The 25,180-nt window shown below is 45.3% G+C and overlaps 2 long non-coding RNA genes across 5 annotated transcripts; one reads left to right on the top strand and one right to left on the bottom strand.

The window, feature by feature from the left end:
* Positions 1–597: 597 nt before the first annotated feature.
* Positions 598–7,510, top strand: LOC139798688 (uncharacterized). 3 transcript variants are annotated; one of them, XR_011726909.1, is made up of 3 exons: positions 598–776; positions 6,039–6,119; positions 7,338–7,510. It is a non-coding gene; the product is annotated as an uncharacterized lncRNA (long non-coding RNA). The 3 variants fall into 3 exon arrangements; XR_011726911.1 differs by lacking the exon at positions 598–776 and adding an exon at positions 2,039–2,160; XR_011726910.1 differs by lacking the exon at positions 598–776 and adding an exon at positions 4,496–5,472.
* Positions 1,608–9,284, bottom strand: LOC139798687 (uncharacterized). 2 transcript variants are annotated; one of them, XR_011726907.1, is made up of 5 exons: positions 8,960–9,284; positions 5,995–6,098; positions 3,563–3,817; positions 2,519–2,637; positions 1,608–1,696 (listed from the first exon to the last, which is right to left on the bottom strand). It is a non-coding gene; the product is annotated as an uncharacterized lncRNA (long non-coding RNA). The 2 variants fall into 2 exon arrangements; XR_011726908.1 differs by having other exon boundaries at positions 3,575–3,817.
* Between the last annotated feature and the right edge of the window lie 15,896 nt (positions 9,285–25,180).

Here is a 25,180-nt window from a genome sequence, read left to right as displayed (position 1 = left end):
TTCCACAGGTATAGGTCTCACCTGTTGCCAATTTTCATCAGAAAAAACCCATGTTCCACCACAAACTTCCTCTGGATACTTCTGGAAGTGAACAGCAGATGGGGCTACAGAAATCATCTCATTTAAAAAAAAAAAAAAATATGAAAAAGAGCCCTTTACATTCGGAAAAGCAATTTATTCTACACTATTTAAAAAAAATAAATAGGATTCTCCTTTTCTGTTTTTAAGACATCAATGAATCTGTCTCATAATGGGCTGTTGTAAAACCGATTATCCTTGATAAGCTCATTAGCTGAAATTATTTTACTTTTCTAACATGGTAGATTTTTAAATACCTTTTATTTCATATCCCTCTGGGCACATTGCAATGAAATTTACTATTAAGCAAAATAATTATCTAAAACCTTAATGCTAAAAAGTAAAAAAAAAAAAAAAAATAAAAAAAAAAATAAAATAATTAGAAATCTAAGGGCCAATATTAGAAGGAAGAAAAGTACCAGAAAGCTCACAACTAAGATGGAAAAGGGGAAATTTCCCATGAGCAGGGCAAGTCTCTTCTCCTACTGACAAATAAATCATCCTTGTTTTCCTAGGAACATTAAGAAGTAAATAGAAGTTGAGAGAAAGTGACAGGGCTCACACTGGAGGTGGGGTCTGTAACTCCCAGGATGGATCAGCAGCAGGATGGGGGGCTCCATGGACAAAGCTCCTTCAGCTCCCACCAGCCAGGACCTGCACCCCCCCTCCTCCAATATGGACCTGAGCAATCAAGAAAGGTGAGTGGGTTCAAAATGAGCTTAAATCTGTTCTTTCTGGGATTTTTTTTGTTTTGTTTTTTTTTTTTTTTTTACCAGTGGAAGTTTGCAGCTGTAATGGGATGAGGGTGTGGGCAGAGAAGTTTGCAGCTGTACTGGTTGGGGGGGTAGGAAGCAGCTGTTAAAATAGAGGACTAATGGTGATTAATTCTTATGATGTGTTTTGAAGAACTCACAATGAGTTCAGGACCCAAACCCTCCCACAGGGAGTAAACTGAAGGAGGAGGATTTCAAAAGAAGGAAAATAGAAGGGGGAATGTGAACGTGCATTTTACCTAGGCATCCTGGTCTTAAATCACTTTATTAATATTTAAGTGTAATTTAAATCAATATTATTAAAACTAAGAATCTCTAGCTCTCATTCAACAGTGGGAAGAGCTCCTGGCTGCTTCTGCATCTGCTCTGGTGTTGAGGGGTGGTGGCAATGACAGTGATGAGGAGCAGGCAGAGCCCAACCTGGGCTCAACTTCACTCCCAGGCTCTGGGGAACCCAGAGAGTTTCCCAGGTCCAAGGCAATCCACACAAGAACAAGGTTATTTGTTGCAATATTGTGGCTGGGTTCTGCAGCTGGCTGGCAGAGGTAGGTGATGTGCTGGGTGTTCTGGGCCTTCCCCAGAGCACGGGGGGGGGGTAGAAGATATGAGATTTCTATTTATATACTACAGCCTGGCCAGGAAAGCCACATTTTAACAGCAGAGTTAAGAGGAAAGCAAAGCAGCCTGGAAAGGCTGGAGGGAGCAGATGGTGGAGGAAAGGACCCCAAGCCCTTGGGATGTGGTGACCTGCCTTGGGTTGCAGTGGGGTCTCACTCAGGCTCTGGAGCTGCTCTCAACATTTCCATTTGGTGTCTTGACAATGTACTGTGGCTCTCAGGGCCCTCCTACAAACAAACAAATAAAGAGGAAAGAAATTAAAAATAAAGAAGATGACCGGCAGCAATAGAGCAAACACCAAAATCTGGAGATTACTTTTCAGCAAGACTAATGAGGATGAATCAAACACCATGAATGCAGAGGCATTGCACCAAAATACCAGAGAAGTGGGTGAGAAAATTCATAAAAAGCTCAATTTTTTTAAGGTGAACCTTTTGGACCTGAAACTTTGAAATCTTGTTAATCTTTTCAGTGCTCAGAGACACCTCAGATAATTTATTTCAGGGCCAAATAGAACATCCTTTAGCAAAATAACTCCGCCTATAATTTCCGTGATTCTACGTTTTTAAAAGACGTTTTGTTTTGCAAATATGAAAGAATTAACAACACCAGCTCATGACTCTGCACCAAGTGTACCAAGAACTCCTGCCTTCTGCCTGGCTGTAGCTGATACCCATTCCCAGCAGAGCTGGTGAGTAAATTAAACCATTCCTTCTGATAACTTCGAGGCGACGATGTAGGTCAAAGACACCTGCAGTAAATTATAACCCCCCCAACAAGAGGAAGGAGCACACTTGGGACATGAAGATCGTGTGGCTTCCATCCTGGAGACCAAAATGGAGACATTTTTATTCATAGCTGCTGCAAAACCAGATCCCTCGCTTGGGTTTTTTGTACCCAAGCATCAATGGGTCAGTGCTAAAGGCTGGGAGGGATTCACCGACCGAGAGCCACCCAGAGAAGAGGGGGTGGGATATGGTTTCAGAGCTGGGTGCTCAACCAGGTGGAGCTCCACTGACCAAAAAATAATGTGGCAGCCTGCAAAATACCTGGGATTTGGTTTGCAGGCTTTGTGGGAGGCTTGGGTTTCAGCAGTGTGTCCAGTGCTTATAATTACTAAGCAGCTCCTGTTTGAATGGCGTGTTTTGTCTTCATTTGAGCACGTTCTCTGCAAAGACAAAGATCAAGACAAACCTGCTCAGAACACAACGGAGATAAAAGGGAATCATAAAAAGAGACAGGCAGAGGAAAAGAAAGAACAAGGAAAAAGAGAAGACAAAGAACAGGGAGACACCAAAGAGGACACAGAACAAAGATAGGCAAAATGAAAAGACAAAGAACAGAGATGATAGAGCACCAGAAAATATGCAAGAGAGGCACAAAAGGAAAAAGGGGGGGAAACAGCAACTGAGAACAAAGGGCAGAGAACAGAGCAAGAGCAGAAACACACAGAAAGGGAGAAAAATGGGAGACAATTCAGCCAAGATGAGGTGTGGAAAACAGCCCAAAGAATGAGCAAAAATAAACACAATGAAGAGCGAACCAGCTTGTCATCCTCTGATTTGCATTAAAAAAATAAGTCATGGGAACACAGGCTCAGCAACAGAAAAGTTGTCAAGTTGAATGTCAAGATTTCTCATGTCCTCTAAATTCAGTTGTAAGCCCCTGGCTTGGGTGGTGCTGCTGGAGGAGAGCAGGTCCATTTTAGTCTTCCCAGACCAGATCTCCAAAGCACCTCTAGATCTGGCCCTCCAGATATTTTAAAGCATACATTAATGCATCTGTAACAATAAAACATTGATCTCTTTCAGGTTTCCTATAGGCCAGGGGAAGTCCTGGCAACTGCATCTGCCATCAAATGCAGAATTGTCCAACAAAAGCCTCTTGGGCTGCATCAGCTTTCCAAACCCTATTTTTTTTAAGTGTTTCTGTTCTTTCCTTGTTGAAACAAACCCTTATCCCCTCTGCAGGATCAGCTGTCACAAAGGAGTGGGCTGGCACTGCTCTTACAGGTTTGCTACACCCTGGGTTCTTCTACTCTAGTCCATTAACATTTGCATCACCTTTAATGTCTAGAAAACACAGAGCCAAACCACTGGATGTACTTCAGTCAGGGTTCAGCTGGCTGGCAACACAGGCAAACTGGTGTGCAGTGGGTTAAACATGCTTCCCATGCTGCTCCTTGGTTATATTTTATTTACCAGTATTTCTATAATGTGCTTTTTTTCTTTTTTTTTTTTTTTTTCCTTTGGAGATTTCCTCATTTCTTTCAGAACACTTTCACCTTATTTCCGGGCTGCTTCTCCCCAAGGGGCAAAGTGGAGGTTCAGAAACTTCATATGAACTTCCTGAAAAAGAAACAGATCACCTATTACAAAAAAAAAAAAAACAAAACCAAGTGGAATGTGCTGTGAATATAGTTAATATGTCCCAAAGAAAGAGCTGGCTCTAATCACAACATAAGATTTCAAATTCATTGTTGTACTCAGTTTATTGATTTAATAATGTATTTATTATTTATGATTTCTATGGCAGATGGAATTCTATTTCCATTATTTGATTCAGGTTAATCAGGGGATAATGTGCTGCTTACACTTTCACCTAAGGACTCTCCTGGTGCTCCAGAAGCACTCTTTTCCAGAACTGCAAATCAAATCCCTTTCTCTCATGCAATTAGGGCTATTTCCCTACAAAATCATAACCTGTTTAAAATCTAAGGCTAACATTTGAACCAAAATAATTGCACACATGTGATTTATATGTAAGGCAGAGAGTTGTCTGGATGGACTCTGGCCCTTCAGGTGGTTTCACTGCTTTTAAATGATGGGAACTGGGATGTGCCCCTGCTCCTTTCCCCCAGGTACCTCAATCACTGCTGGCACTGGAGCTGAGCACTGGATGTGCTCCTCCTGATCTTCATTCCCATCACTCAGGACTTTGGGAAGAGCAAGCACCTGCCTAGGAGATGGAAGACAACATCTCCCAAGTGCCCAGAGCCCCTGGGCAGTGTACCTGCTGCCATCTTCTGAGGAACACTGGGGTTTGTTCACCTCCAGAAGAGTTCTGATGTGATTTAGCTTACGTACCACCAACTTCACAAATATTTATTACCCTTTTCTCCCCAGATCAAACAGGAGATCATTATTTTCCTTGGAGGACAGCAAGCACTGCTAGCACCAGGCTATGAAAATCAATTCAGAATACACGAGGTGCAGGAAAGAGAAATCAGAGCAATGGGATTTTCATGCCAGCTGACTTCATCCCACCCTAGAACAATTTCCAGTCGTGTTGATATTTGATACGGGGCTTTGTGAGATCTGGTTTGAAGTTTATATTTTAGTTTTTTGGGCTTTTTTTAAAGGGCACTCCACCCTCAGTGTCCCTGCTGGCAAAGTGCAGGCTGGGGGTGCCCGAAGGCAGAGCTGCATCTCTGCCTCCTAACCCTGATTTATACACCGAGCATAACAAAGCAGCTTTCACACCTTGTTCTGCTTAGAGGAGCTCTTTACTTGCTTGAACACCTATGAAAGTGAAAGGGAAAAAGGTGCATTTTCATTTCACTCTCCCAGGCACACAAGTGGCCCTGGAAGTGGAGGTGTAATGTGCTTGGAGCTGGCAGCATCCTTCTCGTGACCACAGCTCCTGCTGCTCACCCCTAGAGCTTGCTGGCAGCCTGGCTGGCTGTGAGAGATGGGAGACTCACACATCCAAAGCTCAGCTTTAGAAAACGAGAAAAATACATTTAAAAACCCAACCCCAACAGGCCTGAGTGCTGCACAAGAAGCTGGAGTAAATGAAAAACATCAGCATGCCCCAGTCTGGGAGTATTTCCACAGACAGACATGAGAACAGAGACAACTCTCGGGCTCTCCAGGGAGACAGAAAAACTAAATTGTTTCATCAGGATGTTTTAAGTCAATTTTCACTTCCTGTTTGCTACGGTTTCCAGAGGCAGGATTGGGGATGCTCCTCCAAAACCTCTTTGGGCCCCATCCCTTTCAGGGTAGGTGGGGATGGCAGCTCAGCCCTTCCTACAGTCCTGAGACCAAAACTTCTCTCCAGGCAGAAGGTGACACTGCTTCTACAGCACTGCCTTCCTGCTGCACCCTGAAACCAGGGAAGGATCCCACACCTCTGATATTCAAGGGGAAAAATACACAGTAATATTTTTGCTTTGTTTCACTTCTGCTTTATTTTTCCCTGAAAAGAAAAAAAAAAAATAAAAGGAACGCCATGGGGAAACCTGCCCTTCTGCTTATGTGAACTTGAAAAGAGCAAGGAGAATGGGTTGAGGGGCAGAGGTGTAATTTTAAGGCTGTTATGTCCCAGTCCAGTCCCCTCTCAAAAATTTAGCCCCTCCTGCCACTGAGCTCAGGCAGAGCCCCAAACCACAGCTGCAAAAGCATTGCTCATTTTAAAGGTCCAGTTGTGCTGTGGGACAAACATACAGCTCTCACCAGCCCATCCTCTCCTCTCTGCTCTACACTATCTGAATTTTATAGTTTGAAAATGAGGGGCATCTTACCCAATTATGTACTCCATAGCCTAATCAGCTTCTTTCTCTACCAGGAAAATATTATGCGTCTCGACCCAGCTGTTCCCCTGTGCTGTTGTGTTGTCAGTCAGATTCTGCTGGAGAGAAAAGCAATGGTGAGCTGAGGACATTCCTACACATCTGTCAGCTGAAAGACAGTAATAGTAGAGGATTTTAGGGCAATTTCCAGAAACAATAAGAATTAGTTGCTCATCTGACACTAACAACGTGCACCTTCCCCTCTCCTTTAGCACGTCTATCGAATAATGTAATTATTAAGGACCAACAATGTGGCTTTTTATATGAATCAGTGCTGACTACACTGGAGTATTGCATTTTTAATTATTATGATGTTAAACGGCTTTAATTGCTGACACTTTCCTGATTCACAAAGCATTTTTATAACATTTATTAAAAAAAGGCCAAAGTTTATTTTACAATCTGCAATAAAGCAGAAGACAGAAACCAGCAATTGGCTCGACGATCCCAGCACATTAGTTTTATACACAGACTGCATATTATTCTTGCTCTGTAAGTGATGTGAAAAGCAAAATTGAAGTCCTGTACAAAATTTGATCATCTTACTTAATAACAACAGATGCTCAGAGTGGTGGCATTTTGAAAAGAGCTCTGTATGCTACTGGTTATTAAATGGCAGGACATTTGGCATCCTCTAGCATGATACCATTTGAAAACCATAGAGTCACATAAATAGCCGATGAGAGCAAGAAAAAAAAAATAAATTCAGCTCCTGTCTGCACAACAAAACTCACTTCATTTAAAATATTTAAAGTGCTTGCGCTGCCTTTCAAAAGAAAAGTCCGGAAAACTTCTCGGAGGGGGGAGCTTCCCTTTTCTGTGGAAAAACAGAGGAAAGCAAATATGTTGGGGGGAAGAGAAGGAATGGTTCAACAGCATGACTGCTCAGCCTTAGCTGAGAATGCTAATGGCTTCTGCTGCTTTGTGTCAAAAGCTCAGCACAGTTTGGAAAAGGCTCTGGCAGGGAAATTCCTTCTCGATTTTAAAAATCAAAATATTGGCAATATGTAGCCAAATTAACCTAAATGCAGGACGTAGCAACAGCACACGGGTATCATTTTAATGGTGCACTTCCTATTCAATAAAGGGGAATCAATAATGACAGTGGCTTGCTTGCTGCCCAGTATAAATTACACCCACAGATCATCTCCTGCCTACACAGTTATAGCATTGCTGTTTGCTTAGATTCAGCTGTACTGTAAGAAGTTCTAATCAGGCTGATGGGCACATACAGTGTAGCCTCCTCATTTTTATTTGACCTTAACAGCCACTACGTTGCACATTTATCAAAGCAGAAACCACCAGGATTGGTTTGCCCGGGACCACCTCAATTCCACGTGCTGCTCCAAGGACTACTGGAAGGAAATATCCACTAACTGAAAGGAAATACCAGCATCAGGCGTTGTTACCACTTAAAAAATATAAATTTAAAAATTACATGACTTCTAAACCACCCCCAAGTACACAACTGAAGATTCTCAGTTCGATTTATGGGGGGGGTTGGTGTCCAAATGTCTTTTGTGTCTACTTCATAAAATCTTGGAGCCTGGGCTCTAATGGAAGTGCTTATACACCCTTAACTCTGGCGTTGCAAATGGTGCTGCTGTCATTAGGAGTGCACTGGTGTTTGCTTTATGCTAATCTTCCTTCAGTGTGACAGACTGTCACCTGCATGGGGGGTAACTTTCAGCACTATATTAGCCCATATGGCACAAGCTAAATTGTATCTAAGCTATGGGCTAATTATGGATGAGTTAATAAAACCAAGCAATGTCAGTCTGGCCACTTCTTCTGGTCCTCTGCCGACCCCCCAAGTGAGCTATTGCCTGCACTGTTCTCTTAAACTATTTTCATTTTTGTCCTCGAAAATTGCTGCCAAGCTGGATGTTTCAGGCACTTTAATCCTTTTCCTTTCGCCATCCCGTGCAAGACGGGATCAAAACAACCTCTCTCCTCTTTTTTTTCCCCGGGGTAACTTTCACCTGGTGATCAAGGGGTGGTGCAGCCTCCCCAGTACTAAACACACCCTCTGAAGTTTCCTGGAAAACTTGTTTGCACAGCTGTGCTGTAACAAACAGATTTTCAGGAAGTAAAATACAGGAATCGCCTCCCTTAAGGCTGGGATCAAAAAGATGAACATTAATTCCATTAGATGAACAGCCAGGTAACAGAAAACCATGGAAATTAAGATAGTAAATAGTCTTTTCACATGTTTTAAGGTCAGGCACGTGCTTAAGTGCTTTTTTGGACAAAGGCCCAGCTTCTTCCCCCTCTTAAAATGAGGGGAGGGAGGAAGAGGGTTCCTCCCAAGTGTTAATGTTCCCACATCACTCCGTCTGCTCTGCTTTGTCCCCACTTGTGCCTCTTGGTTGCCAGCCCCTGGCAGCTGGGAGCCTGCTCACTCCTCAGCACACTTCCCTTTTCCAAGTGCCCATGGTGAGCAGCAGTGAAGCACAGCAGGGCAGAGCTCAGCATCAAACTTTGGACCAATGAGAGAGAGAGAGAGAAATTGCAGAAAAATCTCCCTGGTGGTGGAGGAAGTTTTAAAAAAAAAAAAAAAAAAAGGCAGTGCAAAGTGATGTGGACTTCAGTAATGGGAAAAGAATAAGGGAGAAAAAAACATAGGAAGTGATGATGCCCATCACTTCTTTGGTTCCACTTGTGCAATGCTTCTTCCTTCATCTACAGCCTGAAGGAGCATCTCAGGAGCAGGCAGGCACCAAGCCCATATGTGAAAGGGAGATTTACTCCAAGACTACTCAAGTTTTAATTAAGCCAAATTAAAATAAGGACTTTCAGTCAACACATCATGTGAGGGGGAATATTCCTTGAACCTGGCAATCAGTGACTTCCCCAGATGTCCCAGTGCAGCAGAAGTCCCAAATCAGGGTATGAGCCATCTCCAAGCACCACTCACCTCCTTGCATTGCCCACCTCCACCACAACAGGCTCAGGTCAGGCTCTGAAATGTTTCTGGTTGCTCAGGCAGTTCCCAGGTAGCTCTCACTGTGGCTCTCTCTGGTTTCTGCATTCCCTCCACACCAGTTAGCAGCCAAGGCAATGAAAAGGTCCAAGCATAAAACCTCTGGACATAAGAAAGCAGAGTTGTCCTCTTCTTGTCTTCCTGGAACATCACTTGAGCTCTGCCTCCTCTGTCTTGAGTAGGAAACCTTGAGAACATGCAGCTTGGGCTTCATTTGGTTCACAGCAGTCATGGAAACCAGAAAGGCAAGAAATAGAGAAGTGTGAATTGGGATGTGGAAGCAGATACTCAGCAGTTCAGGTTTTGGCCCAAGCTCTCACCAGGGGGATCTTAATAACTCCATCTGAGCAAAGGTCTGAGTTATTACAGTACCCTAAAGATATCAAGAAAAACTTGCATTTAAAATAAAATTTAAAAAAAGCAGTCTCAACTTTTGGGAATGAGCAACATCCTTTCAGGCCAAGTATTCTCATTTTTAGATAACACTGTGCAGCTCCAAAAGGAAATACCACAAGGTTGCTCTGCTCCAGAGCTATTACTTCCACATTACAACTTCATACCACTTCCAAGACAAGTATGCAAGAAGTAAGTACATTTCTTGTTCTTTATTTCCTGTAAGGAACAATGCCATGTTTCACACAATGCCTTGTTAAATAAAAAGTCACTGGGCAAAGGGCTTTTAAACCCATCACTGTGTAATGAAATGTTTCATCTGGAACTGGGATTGTTTCCCCAGTTCCAAGTTTTACTCTCTCCTTGGCTCTCGCCTCCTTCCCCTCTGATTTTCTTCCTCAGTTTATGGACAGGCTGCTAATCTACTCAGCCCCACACTACTGAGAACTCTCTTCTCACTCCCTGAGTCACCCCTGGAATTGTAATATTGCCTGAAAAGTCAAGTTTAAACCTCCCCACCACTTCATTCATGGAGACAAAGGCAATATCATTGTGGTTCAAGACACTTTGTCCTTTACTCATGAAAAATTCTTCCCTGGGCTATTCCCTCACATGACTGAACCCATTGGTTGGAAACTGAGATTGAGCTTCCCCCCTAAAAGATTCACTTCATCCAATTCAATTCAAATTCAATTCTAACAAATTCAACAAATCTGGGAAAGCTTCTGGTTCACCTGAAATGATGACAACAGCTCCTTGTGGCCTGATGGGTCTGGATGGGGCTATGATTCTGTGAGATGACTGAGTAGATAAATTAAGTCAGAGTGGCAAAGCCCAGTGTCTCTTCCCTGGTGTCTCTTCTCTTGTTTTCTCTATGGCACCAAAGCAGTTTCTGCTGTTGTGAAAACTGACTCAGGAATCACTGGGTTGTGCTTCTCTTTCAATACCAGGACCTCTAAAGAGAGCCCCTGGAGAGGGTTGTTCAGCCCTTAAGATGTGTTCTGTCTCTCCTTGGGTGATGGAGGGCACTGGTTAGCAGAATATCCCCCAAGTTGTTCTTTCCAGCAAGCTGGGGGCTTAAGCAAGGTAGGAAAGGCAATGAGCAGTACCTCCAGTAAATGGAAACTTCTATTTCTGGTAGCAAAGCAAAACTTTACTCCTAGGGGGATACAGAGGAGTAAATATTCTGCAGCAGACATTAGTGGGTTGTGGCTGAATCACTTATGTTCCTACACAAGCTTTTATAATAAACTCTCTGAGAGTGACCATCCAGGCTCTGTGACCTATCAGGTTTTCTGATGTAAAAAACCTTCAGTAGTACAACTCCCCTTTCAGTCTTTGTTCTTCTGAATTACACCTCAGGTTGCCTTCTCCTTGGTAGTCATTCCTTTTCTCCATCACCTTCTGTCTGAAGAGATCTAAAGATGAGCCCACTTAACAGCACACTGAGCTCACTATACAAATTATTGATCACCTGGTTTTGAGACCGTTTCTCTCAGAGTCTCCTGTAGTGATTTGAGAACAGACTCGAGCTGATAATATGTGCCCTTTCCTCAAGTTCAACCACCAAAACACTTGGGTTACAATCTCACAGGATGTTTCTATCATTATCTCTCTCCCCCTCACCAGCAGCTCTCAGGTTTTAAGCAGCAGAACAGCACTCACTGCCAGCCTCAGACACTAATTACATTTTTTTTTTTCTGTTACAGCTGCATATATGAATACTGTAGTAGAATCTGGATTATACATTTTCTATATTTGTTTCCATTTTCCTTTCATGCAAAGTTCCGAGGCATCCGTGAACTTTCCCAGCCTTGCCATGGCTCAGACTTCTATTTCCAGGCTGCCCATCAGGAGCCTGAAGCTGACACAGCAAAACCTCTCCTGCTCAGCTCTCTTGTAAAAAGAGAGAGGAAAGCCCATTACCCTGTGGTCTGAGAAAAATGAAGACTTGATTCTTATTTGCAGGAAGGGTCTCCCCCAGAGCCTCTGGAGCAGGGGAAGCTTCCAGGGGGAGCAGACTGGGTGTGGGCACAACCTAAACTTGACTAAACTTGACAACCTAGCTTGACTAATGAGGTTTCTGATTCCAAATTTCCATGGCAGGGACTTTCTGGCCGTGCCCACAGGGACTCCCAAGACCCCAACCAACCAGCAGCTCTGCCCTCTGCTTCTTCCCACTCTCGAGCAGCCCCCCTGGGACCTCCTGCCTCTTCAACCTTCCCCTCCATCCTCCCTGGGACTGGTCAGACTGGAAGGAATGGTTTTAACAACAGCAGGACCCTCAGCGCAGGGCAGCATCTCCTGCAGAGCAAAGAGCCCTGCCATGCATCTCCTGCTCTGGCTTCTTTGTGCCCCCCAGCTTGCTCTGGAGTAGATCACACCCAGTGTCACATCAGGGAAGAGATTTTCCCATTATCCCCACAGCTCCAGGGCAGGGGAAGGCAGCAGGGTTGCTTTAGGAGGACCTCACCAATTGCACTGGTGTGTTTAGCTCCCTGTGTGCTCACCTCTGTGAACATCCAGATGTCCATCCATCCCAGCTTCTCAGAGATGCTTCTGGGAAATTCCAGGAGAATATTTCCTTTACTGCTCCCATCCTCCTCTGTCAGAGCCTGGAGCCCTGAGGTAAAAGACTTTTTACAGGCAGCTTGTTTCCATCCCTTGCTTGGCCTCTACCTCCCCCAAGCCCAAGCAAAACAGATCCTCACCAAAAGATCATCCTTGTGTCTGGTGTGTGGCTGCCTTTATGTGCTTGAAGCATTAAAATGTTTTTAAAACCATAAAACCCTCAATGCTTGTCCTTCAGGAAGATGCAATCCCCTTCCCAAGGGAGGCTGCAAGCCTTGGGGCCACCAGGCAGGCAGCAGGGCAGGAGCAGGGAGGAGAAGAGAGGATGGGCTGGACCTTTGCAGTGATTTGGAGCTGAATAAAATCCCTTGCAGGCTCTGGGGACTTCTGCTACAGGTGCCACAGCTCCAAATCCTAGGGAGAACAAATATTGTTCCTTATTTTGTCTCAAATTAACACCTGGGCAGGGGGGAGCAGGGAGCAGGAGGTACTACACCTGCCAGCTCTCCCTTCCCTGCCACGAAGATGCTCTGGGTGAGGAAAATGATCCAGAGAGCAGGGGACCCAGGGATAAAGCCAAGAGAGGGGATGGCAGAAGCTTGGGCTGGCTTGTGTACAATGTGCAGTTTCCCAGCAGTATGAAGCATGTATAGATATTTACATTAGAGCAAAGCCCTCTTTTTCTGGGGGAGAATTCAATCGTTTGCTGTTCAGCAGCCGGGCACTCTGAGAAATCACTCCTGGTGTCTGTGACATGAAGTGGGGGTAAGCTGGGCCACCTGAGGCTGGGGTTGAGTATATAGAGATTGCCCAGCTCAGAAAGGTCACTGGTGCTGTGGACAGGAACCTGAGCACAGGCATCTGTAAAGAGCAGATATTGTTCTCCCTGTTTGTCAGGACTTTAGGAATGTAAACAGCAGGGCTGGGGGCTGGCCAGGGATGTATCAAATTCAGGGGGGGTTGTGGGGGAAGTTTACAAATGTGAGACTTTGCAGTTGGTTTTGGCAAGTGGAGCCATAATCTCAAGCAAAATCAAAACACTGCAAAGATCACACTCCACATTTCTAAGACCTAATTTAATTAAAAACTTTCTTTGGGAAGGGATCGTTTCAAGCTCACCCCCCTTCTTCCTTTGCATACAGACATAAACATTTACCAGAACCAAACTCAGCATTGATTTTCCTTTAGCCCTGAAGTCCCAGGAGTGGAACAGATTAGGTTAAGGTTAAGAAAGTTATGCACAACAGCTCTTAACCTGATGGCCAGGAAGATAAACAATGTGTTGGTATCATTTAGATGAACTCGTCTATCAAATTACCTGCTCCTCATGGATTTGGGATGGAGTGTTCCCACTTTTAAATGACTACTTGCCTAGTGCAGCTTTCAAGGGTTGCTTTGCAAGATTTAAGTCAAACATCCATTATGAAAAAAAAAAAAATAATTAAAAAATACAGTTCCTTGACATTTTCCTTGACATTTTGACCACCTGTTTGGACAAGGTCACCTGGCATGAGGTTGTCCAGTCCCTTCAAAGGTCTCAGCACAGCCCCTGGAAGAATCTACACAGAATAAAAAGCTACAAAGAGGAGGTGTAGAGCCCTCCCATCACCCTGGCACCTCGAGCAGGGCAGGTAGTGGGGAGAAGGGGCTGTAAAACCACCTTCATGGGCCAGGGTGGCTCTGTTACAGAGATGCAAGGTGCAAGTTAAAGAGAATTTGGGCTACTTTCCCTTACAAGAAGGACCTGCCAAAGGCAGAGGCAGCCTGAGATCAGGATAGGATCTGCAAAAGGCAGTTCTGACCCAAGCTTTTGCTTTTTTCCAGATGTCTGCTGCATAAGTTTTAAATTAGTAAGGGCGGTAGGATTTGGCCCCCCTTATATTAACTGAGTAGATGACAGGGTCATTGTTGCCTCTGCACATTTGTAAGAAATAATAATTTCCCTCAAAGAATCATTAAACAGAAGGGCATCAAAATTAGTTAGAGAAACAGCCATATTTGGCTTGATCTCTTGCTGTAGTAAATCAGCACAATCTGAATGCCTTCAAAGAAACCTCTGCCAATTCACAGGGCTGAGAATCTGTTCAATTGTGCTTAAACTCTGCCCAACATCTTGACACACTGTGTTAGTTTAGTGTTTATTCTCTTACAATTAAAAAAAAAAAAAAAAAAAAAGACTAAAACACACACCTTTCATCTGCTCTCAGCAAATTGCATGTGATTTCTCCTTGGCTAAGCCCATCAGGCCTGGCTGGCCACAGAAAGGTTGTCCAGCTGCTTGGGAGCCCATTTAAATATGAATTGAAACCAGAGGGTTTCATGGAAATTTGGCCTGCTCCAAGCTCTCCCTGGCTTTGTCCTCTCAGAGATTGTTTGTCCCTCCTTTCAGTTCAATAGCTTCTTTCAGAATGACAACAAACAAGGATGCTGGGGAATACCAGGAAACAGCTCCAAAGATGTAGTGTTCTTTTATATTCCTGGCCATGTCACTTGCTAACAGCCCCAGTGCCTGCTCCTCCAAAGGGGAACAAGGGCAAAGAACTGACAAAAATTCCCGAGGAAACAAGCAAACAAACCAACCCACCCCTCAAAACAAAAAGCAAGAAGAGGTTTCCTCAATTAAGCAGCTGAAAACAAAAACAAAAAATATCCAGAACCTGGCAGCCCTAATTCATGTGTGGGCTTTGCTTTCCTCACTCCTCTGGCTTGCTCAGAATAGTTTCTGTCAAGAAAAATGGCCAAGAATTGGTTCTTGATCTCCCATGAAAAAAAATAAAGGTATAAAATAAATGAGATAAACTGTGCTGTAGGAGTATAAATTAATGATGATTTCATAGCAGACCTCCTTGACTTGCTCCAGATTAATTGTCACACTAGGATAAATGTCTAAATTGGGGACTAGAACTTCTATTAAAGTCTGGATTTTTGTGGATCCATAAATTTCTTACAAATTTTACTAACAGAAAATTCAAGTCTAAATCCAGATGCATTAATTATTGCCAGATTTGATCAGACTCCAGTGTCTGGAAACCAGCAGCAGTGCAGTGGGATTATTACTATACCATTAGCATGATTATTTTCCTAGCCATCCTCTATGATCCTGCTTGGTTTATTCAGCAGGCAAATAAAAGTGCAGATACAACATGCACTTTTGTGTGTTTAAAAAACAAATACCACAAAGCAAAGAAAATTCTCATACTTTTCCCCCTAAATCCCACTGTCTGCTGCTAACTGGCAGGTTATCCCAGACACAGACCTGACCCTTGTCATCCAGAATTTTTCCCACTCCTAATATACCTCCACAAAAAGCAGTTTTCTCTAATGAAATCAGGAAATGGCAAGGGCAATTACAGCCTGTGCAGAGCACGTTTGGAGCCTTTTTCCCTTCCCTGATGCTCAGAGACTCACAGGATGGGGAAGCTTCTTTCTTAAATGTCATCGCTTTTGTCACTTTAAGTTCTATTAAACTGGTTATTGACTTGATGTATAATTAATGGCTTCCCAAAGTCCTCCCTTTTTACACGTGGTAAATCTTGGTGCTGAGAAACCCACAAATTCCTGTTGTTTATTGCCCTTCCCTCTCCCCCACCCAGGAGGAACAGAAAGTCACTTGAACTAAAGCCCTACGGCTCCTTCCCTAACCCTGTCTGGATGTTTCTCACTTAGGTCGACGTGACAATTATTGGAGCTGGCACATAGAAACACAAAAAGCAAGAGGCATTAACAGGTCTATTCACTAAGGGTTCTGCACCCTTTCCACAACAACAACAAGAAAAAAAAAAAAACAAACCAAAAAACAAACCAACATCCAACCTTAAATAAAAGTAACATGCCTAAATTGTGTAAATGTCAAGGTTTTCTCATTCATTAATTCCCCTCTCTTTGATGTGCAGTGCTCCCAGCTCTGTCTCTGCTCAATGGAGAAGTGATGGACTGGGAAAAAGCAAGGCACCCCAGCAGGTTCAGCAGCTCACAGAGGATGCAGGCTTGGAATGTGATCCAAAAATGCACTTATGTGCATTGCACCTAGGAGGAACCATTTGTTTGGAACTCATTTCCCTCTGTCCCACGGGGACCGACAGCCATAGCATTGGCACACGGGCTGGGGACCAGCTTCACAGCATCTTCTTGGGGCCACACAGCCCTGACCCACTGACTCAATGAAAGGTCTAGAAAACTGTGGAGAAAAAAGTTCGTTTTTCCCACCTTTGGGCTCTGGCAGAGAGCTCCTGCCCCTGAGAAAAGGGTCATCTCAGGTCATCGTGGCACTTACCCCCCGAGGAGGCTGAAGGCTGGATGTCTCCTCACCATCACTGAGCTCTGCTCTTCCAGAAGTGACAGCATCGTGTAAAAGGTGGCCGTGGCCTGGCGTGCAACACACCTCTAAGTGCAGTTCTCATCCTCTTTGGGCCGTGGCAAAGCCAGGTGGTGATGAGATGCTCCCAGGGCTCCAGTTTGGACCCCACATCCCCACTGTTGGCCTGGCAGATGAGCAGCTTGCAGTCGGTGGTGGAGATGAGGGGGGGGGGTCCTCTTCCTTTTACAGGAGGTTGCTGAGCTCTTTATTGCATGCACTGTAAGGGAACATTTTGTTTGTGAATGGTGAAATGCAGTTTCTATAGAAAAATAATCTATTTATTAGAAAAATACCTGATGCTTTCAGTCCCCATCCTAAACAAGTCCATGCAGGCTCTACAGAAACAAAATCCTGGCCCCCTGTTCTTACTGGCCCCCTGTGTGTCCTGAGCTTCAGTTTCCCCAGAAATTTCCCCATAGACAGCCTGAGGGAGCTGGGGTTGTTCAGCCTGGAGAAAAGGAGGGTCTGGGGAGACCTAATAGTGACCTCCCAGTATCTGAAGGGGCTACAGGAAGGGTGGAAAGGGGCTGTCTGCAAGGGCCTGGAGTGAGAGGATGAGGGGCAATGGCTTTAAATTAGAGAAGAGTTGATTGAGATTGGATGTTAGGAACAAGTTCTGTCCCATTAGGGAACAATGTCCCAGGTTGCCCTGGGAGGGGGTTGAGGCCTCATCCCTGGAGATGCTCAAGGTGAGAATTGAGGAGGCTCTGAGCACCCTGATCTGGGTGAGGTGTCCCTGATACTGCAGGGGGTGGACTGGATGGCCTTTAGAGGTCCTTTCCAACCCAAATTATTCTACAGTTCTATGATTCTGACTACAAGGAACACATCAGGCTTGCAGGTAGTGGGGAAAGAGAGAGAGGCAAAGCCCCAGCCCACCCCAGGCTTCAGCGTGCAGCTCTCCGGGCTGCACAACGAGCAAGCTCACCTCCTCCTCCTCCTCCTCCTCCTTCTCCTTCTCCTCTGTCATGGGATGAACTTACTTCTTCTTTTTCCTTTTTTTTTTTTTTTTTTTTTAATCTTTTCTTTCCTGCTGCCTGCCCCCAGGTCCCGTGGCTGGCACGTGCTGGCTGGCACAGATGGCTGGTGGTGGCAGGCAGGGAGCGTGCCAGCTGTCTGGCATGGGGACACAGGTGCTGGGGCTCAGTGCTGGCTGCTCCTGGGGATGCCAGAGCCTCCAAGAAAAGGGAAGGAAAAGAAAGGAGCACCATCCACCTCTCCACTCCTCTCTGAAAGATCTCCTGGTGAGCGTGAGGGCACAAAGGTTCAGGTGTCTCCTCCAAGCTGTTCTGCAAGGTAGTTAAAAGATGGATGCAATGAGGTGTCAGAATTTCAGAGCAGTAAACAGATAGCACGTGGTCACAGAACCACAGAACCACCGAGGCTGGGAAGGACCTCTGGATCGTCAAGTCCAGCCCATGACCTAACACCACCAGCCTGTCCAGAGCATGGCACTCAGTGCCACATCAACCTTTCCTCAGGCACCTCCAGGGATGGTGACTCCACCATTCCAATGGCTGGTCACCCTTTCCATGAGGAAGTGCTTCCTAATATCCAACCTAAACCTCCCCTGGCATAGCCTCAGGCCATGCCTTCTCACCTTGGAGGTCTTTTCCAACCTTAATGACTCTGTGGTTCTGGATGACCCCAGACATTGCTGTGCACACAGGGTTTACACTCAGCTGGAAGACAATTTGAGAATAAGGCACCAGAGTTCTTCAGGCTCCTTGTAATCAGAATATCAAATCAGTCTCCATCAGCACAGACAGGTGACCACATGTACCTCTTAGGAGAGTGAAAAATAGAAACCAGGAGAGAGCAAACCTGAGATCCACCCTCAGGCATTGAGCTGGCACCATCTCACTTGTACAGCAAGTTTAAAGTTATTGAGATTTATTTTCCAAACCTCTCAAGATGGGAAGCAAGTCAGGGTGGGCTGTGTATCTCAGGTGAGGGACATGCCATCAGTGACCAGCTCCCCTCAGTGATGTAATGCCAATATTACAGTTTCCCCAGGAATTTTTTTTTTTGTCCCGAGGAAGCGCTACAGGCGCTGCCGAGACCCCAAAGCTGCTCAGTGATCAGGAACGGGGAGTTCTGGAGCAGCCCATCCCCCCTGCACCACTGCTCTCGATTAGCAGCCCAGCCCTGGGTTTTTGGACAGCCTGGGAATGCAGCAGCTCGGCAGGAATCAGGGAAAGAGGAGCTGAGAGCAGGCAGCAGCTGGAAGCCAGGGAGAGGGAAGGAGCCCCAGCCCCCGGCAGGCAGGCAGCGTGATTTAGGGCTGGGGCTGCTGGGCTCTGCCAAATGGAATGAGCAGGGGTCAGGGGAGGCACACAAGAGGGGAAGAAAAAAAAAAAAAAAAAAAAAAAAAGTCCAGCTGAGTGGTGATTTTACAGCAAATTGCCATCAAAGAGGAGCAGGCACAAAGAAAAGGGGAACATGGGAAAGGTGATGCAGAGAAAGTGGCCTGACTCCTCCTGACATCTCCCATAAATAGCTGGGTGTCAGCTGCACTGCCAGGGCTGCCTGGGGCTGGGGATCCTCCTTGGCTTCCCTGGAAGTTCTGCTTTTCATTTGCAAATTGCTGTTTGCTCCTTTTTTCTTTTTTTTTTTTTTTCTTTTTTTCTTTTTTTTTCCTAACCTACATCCTTACCATTGCTTTCTAATGTAAAGATCTGGCCTTTAGAAGAACAAAATACCCAAAGTTACACCAAATCCATACCAAAATACCAAAATTGGGTACTTAGGGTGCCATAGCAAGACTGCATAATTTCTTATTTCTTGGATTTTGTAATTTCTGTTTAATTTCTCAGTGAGTTGACTTGTTCCAGAATGTTACCTGTACAAGACTGGATATGTGTATGTAGCTAGAGACATTTTTACCAATTCAGGCAACCAAAGGATGGGTCTAGAAGAAAAGAAAACCAATAAAAAAATGTTAGATAAAACAGATCACTCTCTTTGCTCTTTCAGCAAATCTTGTGTTACCTGAATGGAGATGCAGGGGCAGGGGAGGGCTGGACCTTTCCCCTCTGGTCCTTGCAGTTGTCCATCTTCTGAGACCTCAACTCTACAACAAACCCACCAAAGCCACCATGAGAAGGACTTTTCTGAGTAATTTTTAAATTACTTTTTTTGGGGGGAGTGAGCTGCAAGCCCTCACTTGACAGAACCTGAGAAGGATAAAGGTGCTGCAGACTCCTTCCTTGCCTTGTGGCACCCAGACCAAACCCCATTAATAGCAGGGAAAACAACAGCATGTCTCCAGCTTGCAGGCTGCTAAGGCAGGGGATGGAACAGTGCCTGGGATACCAGAACATGTCCTGATCAAGTGGTTCATGGGGTCTCTCTTGGCAGCCCCATGCAACACCTCTTTTGTTTGCTCCTAGCAGAGCTGTTTCTATCCCACACTGAACTGAGAGGCAAACTTCCAAAGGTTTGCATCTTAGGGTTAGTTTGGGCAAGTACCCAAACCTCTGGATGTTAAACTCTCCAAACCACCAGGGTTTACAGAATTAGGCTAGAAATCACCCACAGATGGGCTTTCTCCAAAATAGTTTTTGCACTCCATTTATAACTGAACCATTCTCTTGACGTGGGTTTCTATTTTCCTATCAAGATCTAACCAGGCTATGAAAGCTCTGAGGACTGAGCAAGAAAAAAAATAAATAAATCAGTAAATCTTACCTAACTTGACTGGAAATACAGTGCAAGGAATGACATTTCCTCCTGCTGTGGTGGAGGGAATCCATCCTTCACTCGGGATTACAGTGGTGGATCTGGCAGCAAGGTATCAAAAGTAGATTTAATTTTAATTAAAACTATCACAGAAGTATTAATATGGGGAGAGAATCCTCCTGGAAAGAAGAGAAAGGGGAAGCAAGCCAAAAGAAATGCCAAGCATGCTTTTTCTGGGATGCCTCCTCTGCAAGCCCAGAGGTTCTCTGAGGTTCCTGTGGGACCAAACATCTCCTGTCCCTATGGGGCAGGACTTGGCCAGGATGCTGGAGATGCCTCAGCTCACATTTCCAGTTGATTTTAGGGCACAAGGACCTGATGCTCCATTTGGACCAATCCATCTTCAGAGAAGGAGCAGGCAGAGTGGTTTTTTTCAGCAGGGACCAGGTCCTCTAAGGCTCCCCCGCTCAGCACTGGTGCATTCTGTGCCAGGGGCCACACGTGCCAAGTGTCACCACCAATCCAAGCTGCTGGCCATGGGCTGGCAGCCCAGCCTCCTGGTGGCCACAGTCCCAGCCCCTCTGGCTTGTGTGCATCAGGCAGAAATCCGAGGAAAACAAGAGTCATTGGTTCCTGACCTGGGTTCCTGAACAGAGGTTCCCATGGCCTGCCCTGGAACTGGGCTGCCTGCTGTCCACACTCCAAGCAGAGCCAGATCCAAGGTGTGCTTTGAATATATTTGCCTTCTCTGGAGAAAGCTCTGGGAAAGGGGTGATATTAAGAAGGGAGGTTTCAGGTTTTTATCATTCTGCCCCTTCAGCGGTTGTTCAAGACATAAAATAAGGAAAGCATCCTCCTGCACAGCAAAAAGCCTTAATAATTTCTAAGGTAAATATATTATTCAAGCTGTATAATCCTGAAATGTCTGTTTGAAAAATGCCTACAAACTTCATTCAAGGAAAGGCAATTAAAAAATGAAAATACAAATTTGCAAAGCATTCTTGAAAACTACTCTTGTTCTACTGTTCTGTTTTTTGGTTTTTTTTTTTCCAAATTGGGAGATTTGATTTGTTGAAACAAACCCTCACCTGGGAATGGTTCCCTCTGGGATGAATCAGCATTTTTCCCCAGAAGAGGTTTCATTTGTCACTCACCCTGCTCCTGAAGCACCATGCATTCCTACCATCCAGAGATCTCCTCCCAGCTGGTGCTTTGCCCAGCAGGCAGCTGGAATCCAGATTTTTTTTCTCCCCTCAGTCTCTTTCACGCTTGGGCTTCCTCCCACAAGGACCTCTCTCTCCTCCTTGGCTGGTGGTTGCAAAGACCTAGATGCAAAATTATGAGTTGCAACCCTCAGACAAGCTACAGATGCACATGTTGGGCCACTGCATCTGTCCTCCTGATTAAAGATGAAGCCCTGTTTTAGCTATTTAGCCTTGATTTAGTTAACATCTCAAGTGAAAGACAAAATGCCTCGTGTCTGCTTGAATAATTGATACGACCAAAGCAATACCCAGTAATAAAGAATTCTGTTACTTTTTAATCAAACTCTCTCTTGCTTTCTTCTTTTAAATTACAGATGATCTGCACTACCCTGATATGTCACTGAGAAATGCAGCAATTCTACAAAAGCAAGTATTTAAAAAAAAAACAAAAAACAACCAACCCTGAGAAACATCTTGTAATATTCATGCAGTAATGCTGTGTCTATTTCAAGTTCCACTGGCTGTGGATTACAAAGTACATATTCCTGTGCCCTTGCTACCTCATTTGTAAAACAAATCCATAGTCCCAAACCTGAAGATGGACACGATGTGTCCTTGTCTAGGTCCTAGTGTCCACTTTTCCTACCTGCTACAACAGTGGTTTATCAGCTTGCTCCTTTTAAAGAATTTGACAGGAGTGTTTTGCCTTTGGCAATCCAGTTGCAGCCTCATTCTACATCTGTTTTGATTGTCAACCTAATTCTGAGAGCAGTCAAAAAACCGAGTCAGATCTCTCATGAATATCTTGGCAGGCTATGGCTTATTTAGGGCTACGAGTAGCATTCCTGGAACAGCATCCAGAGACACCACAGACTGACTGGCACAGTCAGGAACCCCTCCACCTTCACAAGACCTCCCTGCAAACAATTGTTAAAACTCCTGGCTGAGCAAAGATGCAAATTGGAAGCTGCAGCATCTTCATCGAGTTTCCCCCCAGCCCTGGCTGAGCATCACTGCCTGCCCTGCCTGTCCTGCCTGCCCCTTCCCTGCCTCTTCCCTTCCTCCTTCCTGCTCTGCCTGCCTCATCCCTGTTTCTTCCCTGCCTCCTGGCTGCCTCTTCCCTGCCTCCTTCCTGCCCTACCTGCCTCTTCCCTGCCCTGCCTGTTTCTTCCTTGCCTCCTGCCTGCCCTGTCTGCCTCTTCCCTTCCTCCTGCCTTTCCTGCCTCTTTCCTACCTCTTCCCTTCCTCTTCCCTGCCTCTTCCCTTCCTCTTCCCTGCCTCCTGCCTGTCCTGCCTCTTCCCTGCCTCTTTCCTTCATCTTCCCTGTTTCTTCCCTGCCTCCTGCCTGCCCTGCTTGCCTTTTCCCTGCCTCTTTCCTGCCTCTTCCCTTCTCCTGCCTTCCTCTTCTCTGCCTCTTCCCTGCCTCTTCCATTCATCTTCCCTGCCTCTTCCCTTCGTCTTCCCTGCCTCCTTCCTGCCTCCTGCCTCTTCCCTGCCTCTTCCATTCATCTTCCCTGCCTCTTTCCTTTGTCTTCCCTGCCTCCTTCCTGCCTCCTGCCTCTTCCCTGTCTCTTTCCTTCCTCTTCCCTGCCTCTTCCATTCATCTTGCCTCCTTCCTGCCCTTCCTGCCTCAGCTGCCCATGTGCTGCTCTCTCCTCCAGCAGCAGCAGCAGCAGCAGCAAGGTGAGGCTGGGGAGCTCTTCAGGGAGGGCAGAGCAAATTAAAGCTCGCTGCAGGAAAGTTGTGCCCCTGGCACTCGGCTCCTGCAACAGCTGCAGCTACAACAACTCTCATCTGACATCCTGACATATACGTTGAGCAAAGCAGCCAGGCAGCCAACACCAACACCATCTCGAGCAGGGCTCCGAGTCCCAGCCTTGAGCAAAACAGGTGTATGACATCCTGTTGCTTGTCTTCAGAGGTTACGGGTACGAGGAGAGACATCTGAGAGAGGAGCAGATGAAAATAACAAAGAAGGTTAAGGCTGGGGTTGACAAGCTCATTGATAATATTTTAGATGGAACAGACCCGCACGGTGACTACAAATTGCTCCTAATGTCTCCACGTTGACTGCAGGCCACAGCCGAAGTGAAAATGGGCTCATTCATTACTCCAGGCAAGCAAATTTCTGCAAAAAGGAACCCCCGTGACCCAGAAGACTCCAGATGTCCCCGGGGCTGAGGCTGCAAAGCTGTCCTGCTGCCAAAACCAGGGCATTATGTTGTGGAGCCACAGCCTTCCTGCTCAGCTGCAAATAAAACGAAATCCTTTAGTAAATATTTTTGAATTTGGTGGAAAAATCCTGTTGCAGCATTTTGGTTTTTAATGTTCTGAGACTAATTGATTATCTAATAGGAGGCAAGGACACTGCCAGGAAAGACATTGCTCTCCTGTTAGCATCCATGACATGGCCCTCTGTGAAACCGAACTGGGAAAAAAAAAAAACCCTGTATTTTGAAGAAAAATTTTAAATCCAGTCTACTGAAGTTTTTTCATGGTTGACATTCTGGCCCAAAAGCAGAACACTGGCTGCCATTCCTCAAAGTCCATGGCTTCAAGTCACATACCTGTGCTCAGCCTTTACTAAGTTGCATTATTTTGGGGGAAAAAAAGAGATGCTTCGAAGTGAGGCCACATCCCCAGAAAAGCTGCTGGGAAGAGCACTGCTGGATATTAAAGTTAGCATCTGCTATTGTCTGGTTAACAATTGGCAGTTCCCATCAGCTTCCACTGTGGCTGATGGAGTCACAGATGGCTGATTGACTCATGTAAGTGCACTTACTCCTGTTGAGGGCTATGCTAGAGCAGGAAAATACTCACACTGACACTACACACAATCCAGCCAAAAAGTCACGAGGCATCAATATCAGTTTGTCTGGCCTGATCACAGACCTGGGCATTTTAATCCCAAAAGATGCCCTAAAGAAAGGCTGTAAAAACCCCAAACCCACGTATCAGACTGTGGTGAGGGGTTAATATAGCTCAGCAAAAATCAATTTATAGTGACCTGCAGAGGTATCACTATCATTAGAGGTAAAGCTGTTGGGAAAAATTTGGATGGCTTCTTTACTTTTTTAATAAAATTGGCTTGCTCTGTAATATGTTAAAAACATTTCAGTAATCACAATTTATCATCTTTAGGGGAAAATCTTAGCCACTTGCTTTCCACGTTCTTAATTAGAGGTTTAATAAGTAGACAACTGTTTAAACACGGCCGTTTTGCCCATTAATATCCTGTACCTTGCTTTGATTTAACACCAATAACTGCTGATGCATCGGGCCAGTCAGTAATGGGACTTTCATGCTTTTAATAACTCTGTGCTTTACAGCTATTAAATTAAAACTGGGCCTATCTCACCTGGATTTCTGATACTTTGCACCCCTTGTCCGTTGTGTTGCAGCTTTTCTGTCTGACCACATCTTGTGAATTTTCACCCTTGCACCAGGGCACAGCAGGAGCTTTGCTGCAAGATGCCATTCCCAGGGGCAGCACCCCCACCCAGAGCTGTTTCAGCACCCACCCAAGACCTGGAGACCCCAAGATATTTCAAGACAACCCCTTGTATGGCAACCCCAGGCTCCCCTGGCCACTTAGCTTACCTTGGCATTTGATGTTCCTGCCCAAGGTGGCCTTGTCACTCCTGTTGGCTTCAATCAGAGCCCTTCACTGTCTCACACTGTGAGGACTGGGATCTCTTGCCTTGAGGAGCACAAGCTGGGAAAACCAGAGAGAGCACAGAACAGCCAAACAAAGCTGTGTCCCTTGACTCTCGACCATCTCAGGGAACTTTGGCTCAGGCCCAAGAGCGTTTTACTTACAAAAAAACCCCCCCAAAATATTCCTCCATTAATTTTTTCAGACCTATTACATCTTCAGAGACACCAGACCTTATCAGATGGGAAGATTCGGAGACCTGGAAATAATAAAAGTCAAACCCATTGAAACTC

This window comes from Heliangelus exortis, chromosome 7 (genome assembly GCF_036169615.1).
Source record: "Heliangelus exortis chromosome 7, bHelExo1.hap1, whole genome shotgun sequence".
In the NCBI taxonomy this organism is placed as follows: domain Eukaryota; kingdom Metazoa; phylum Chordata; class Aves; order Apodiformes; family Trochilidae; genus Heliangelus; species Heliangelus exortis.
Note: the sequence above shows the minus strand (reverse complement) of the source record. Positions and strands in the feature narration are given on the sequence as shown.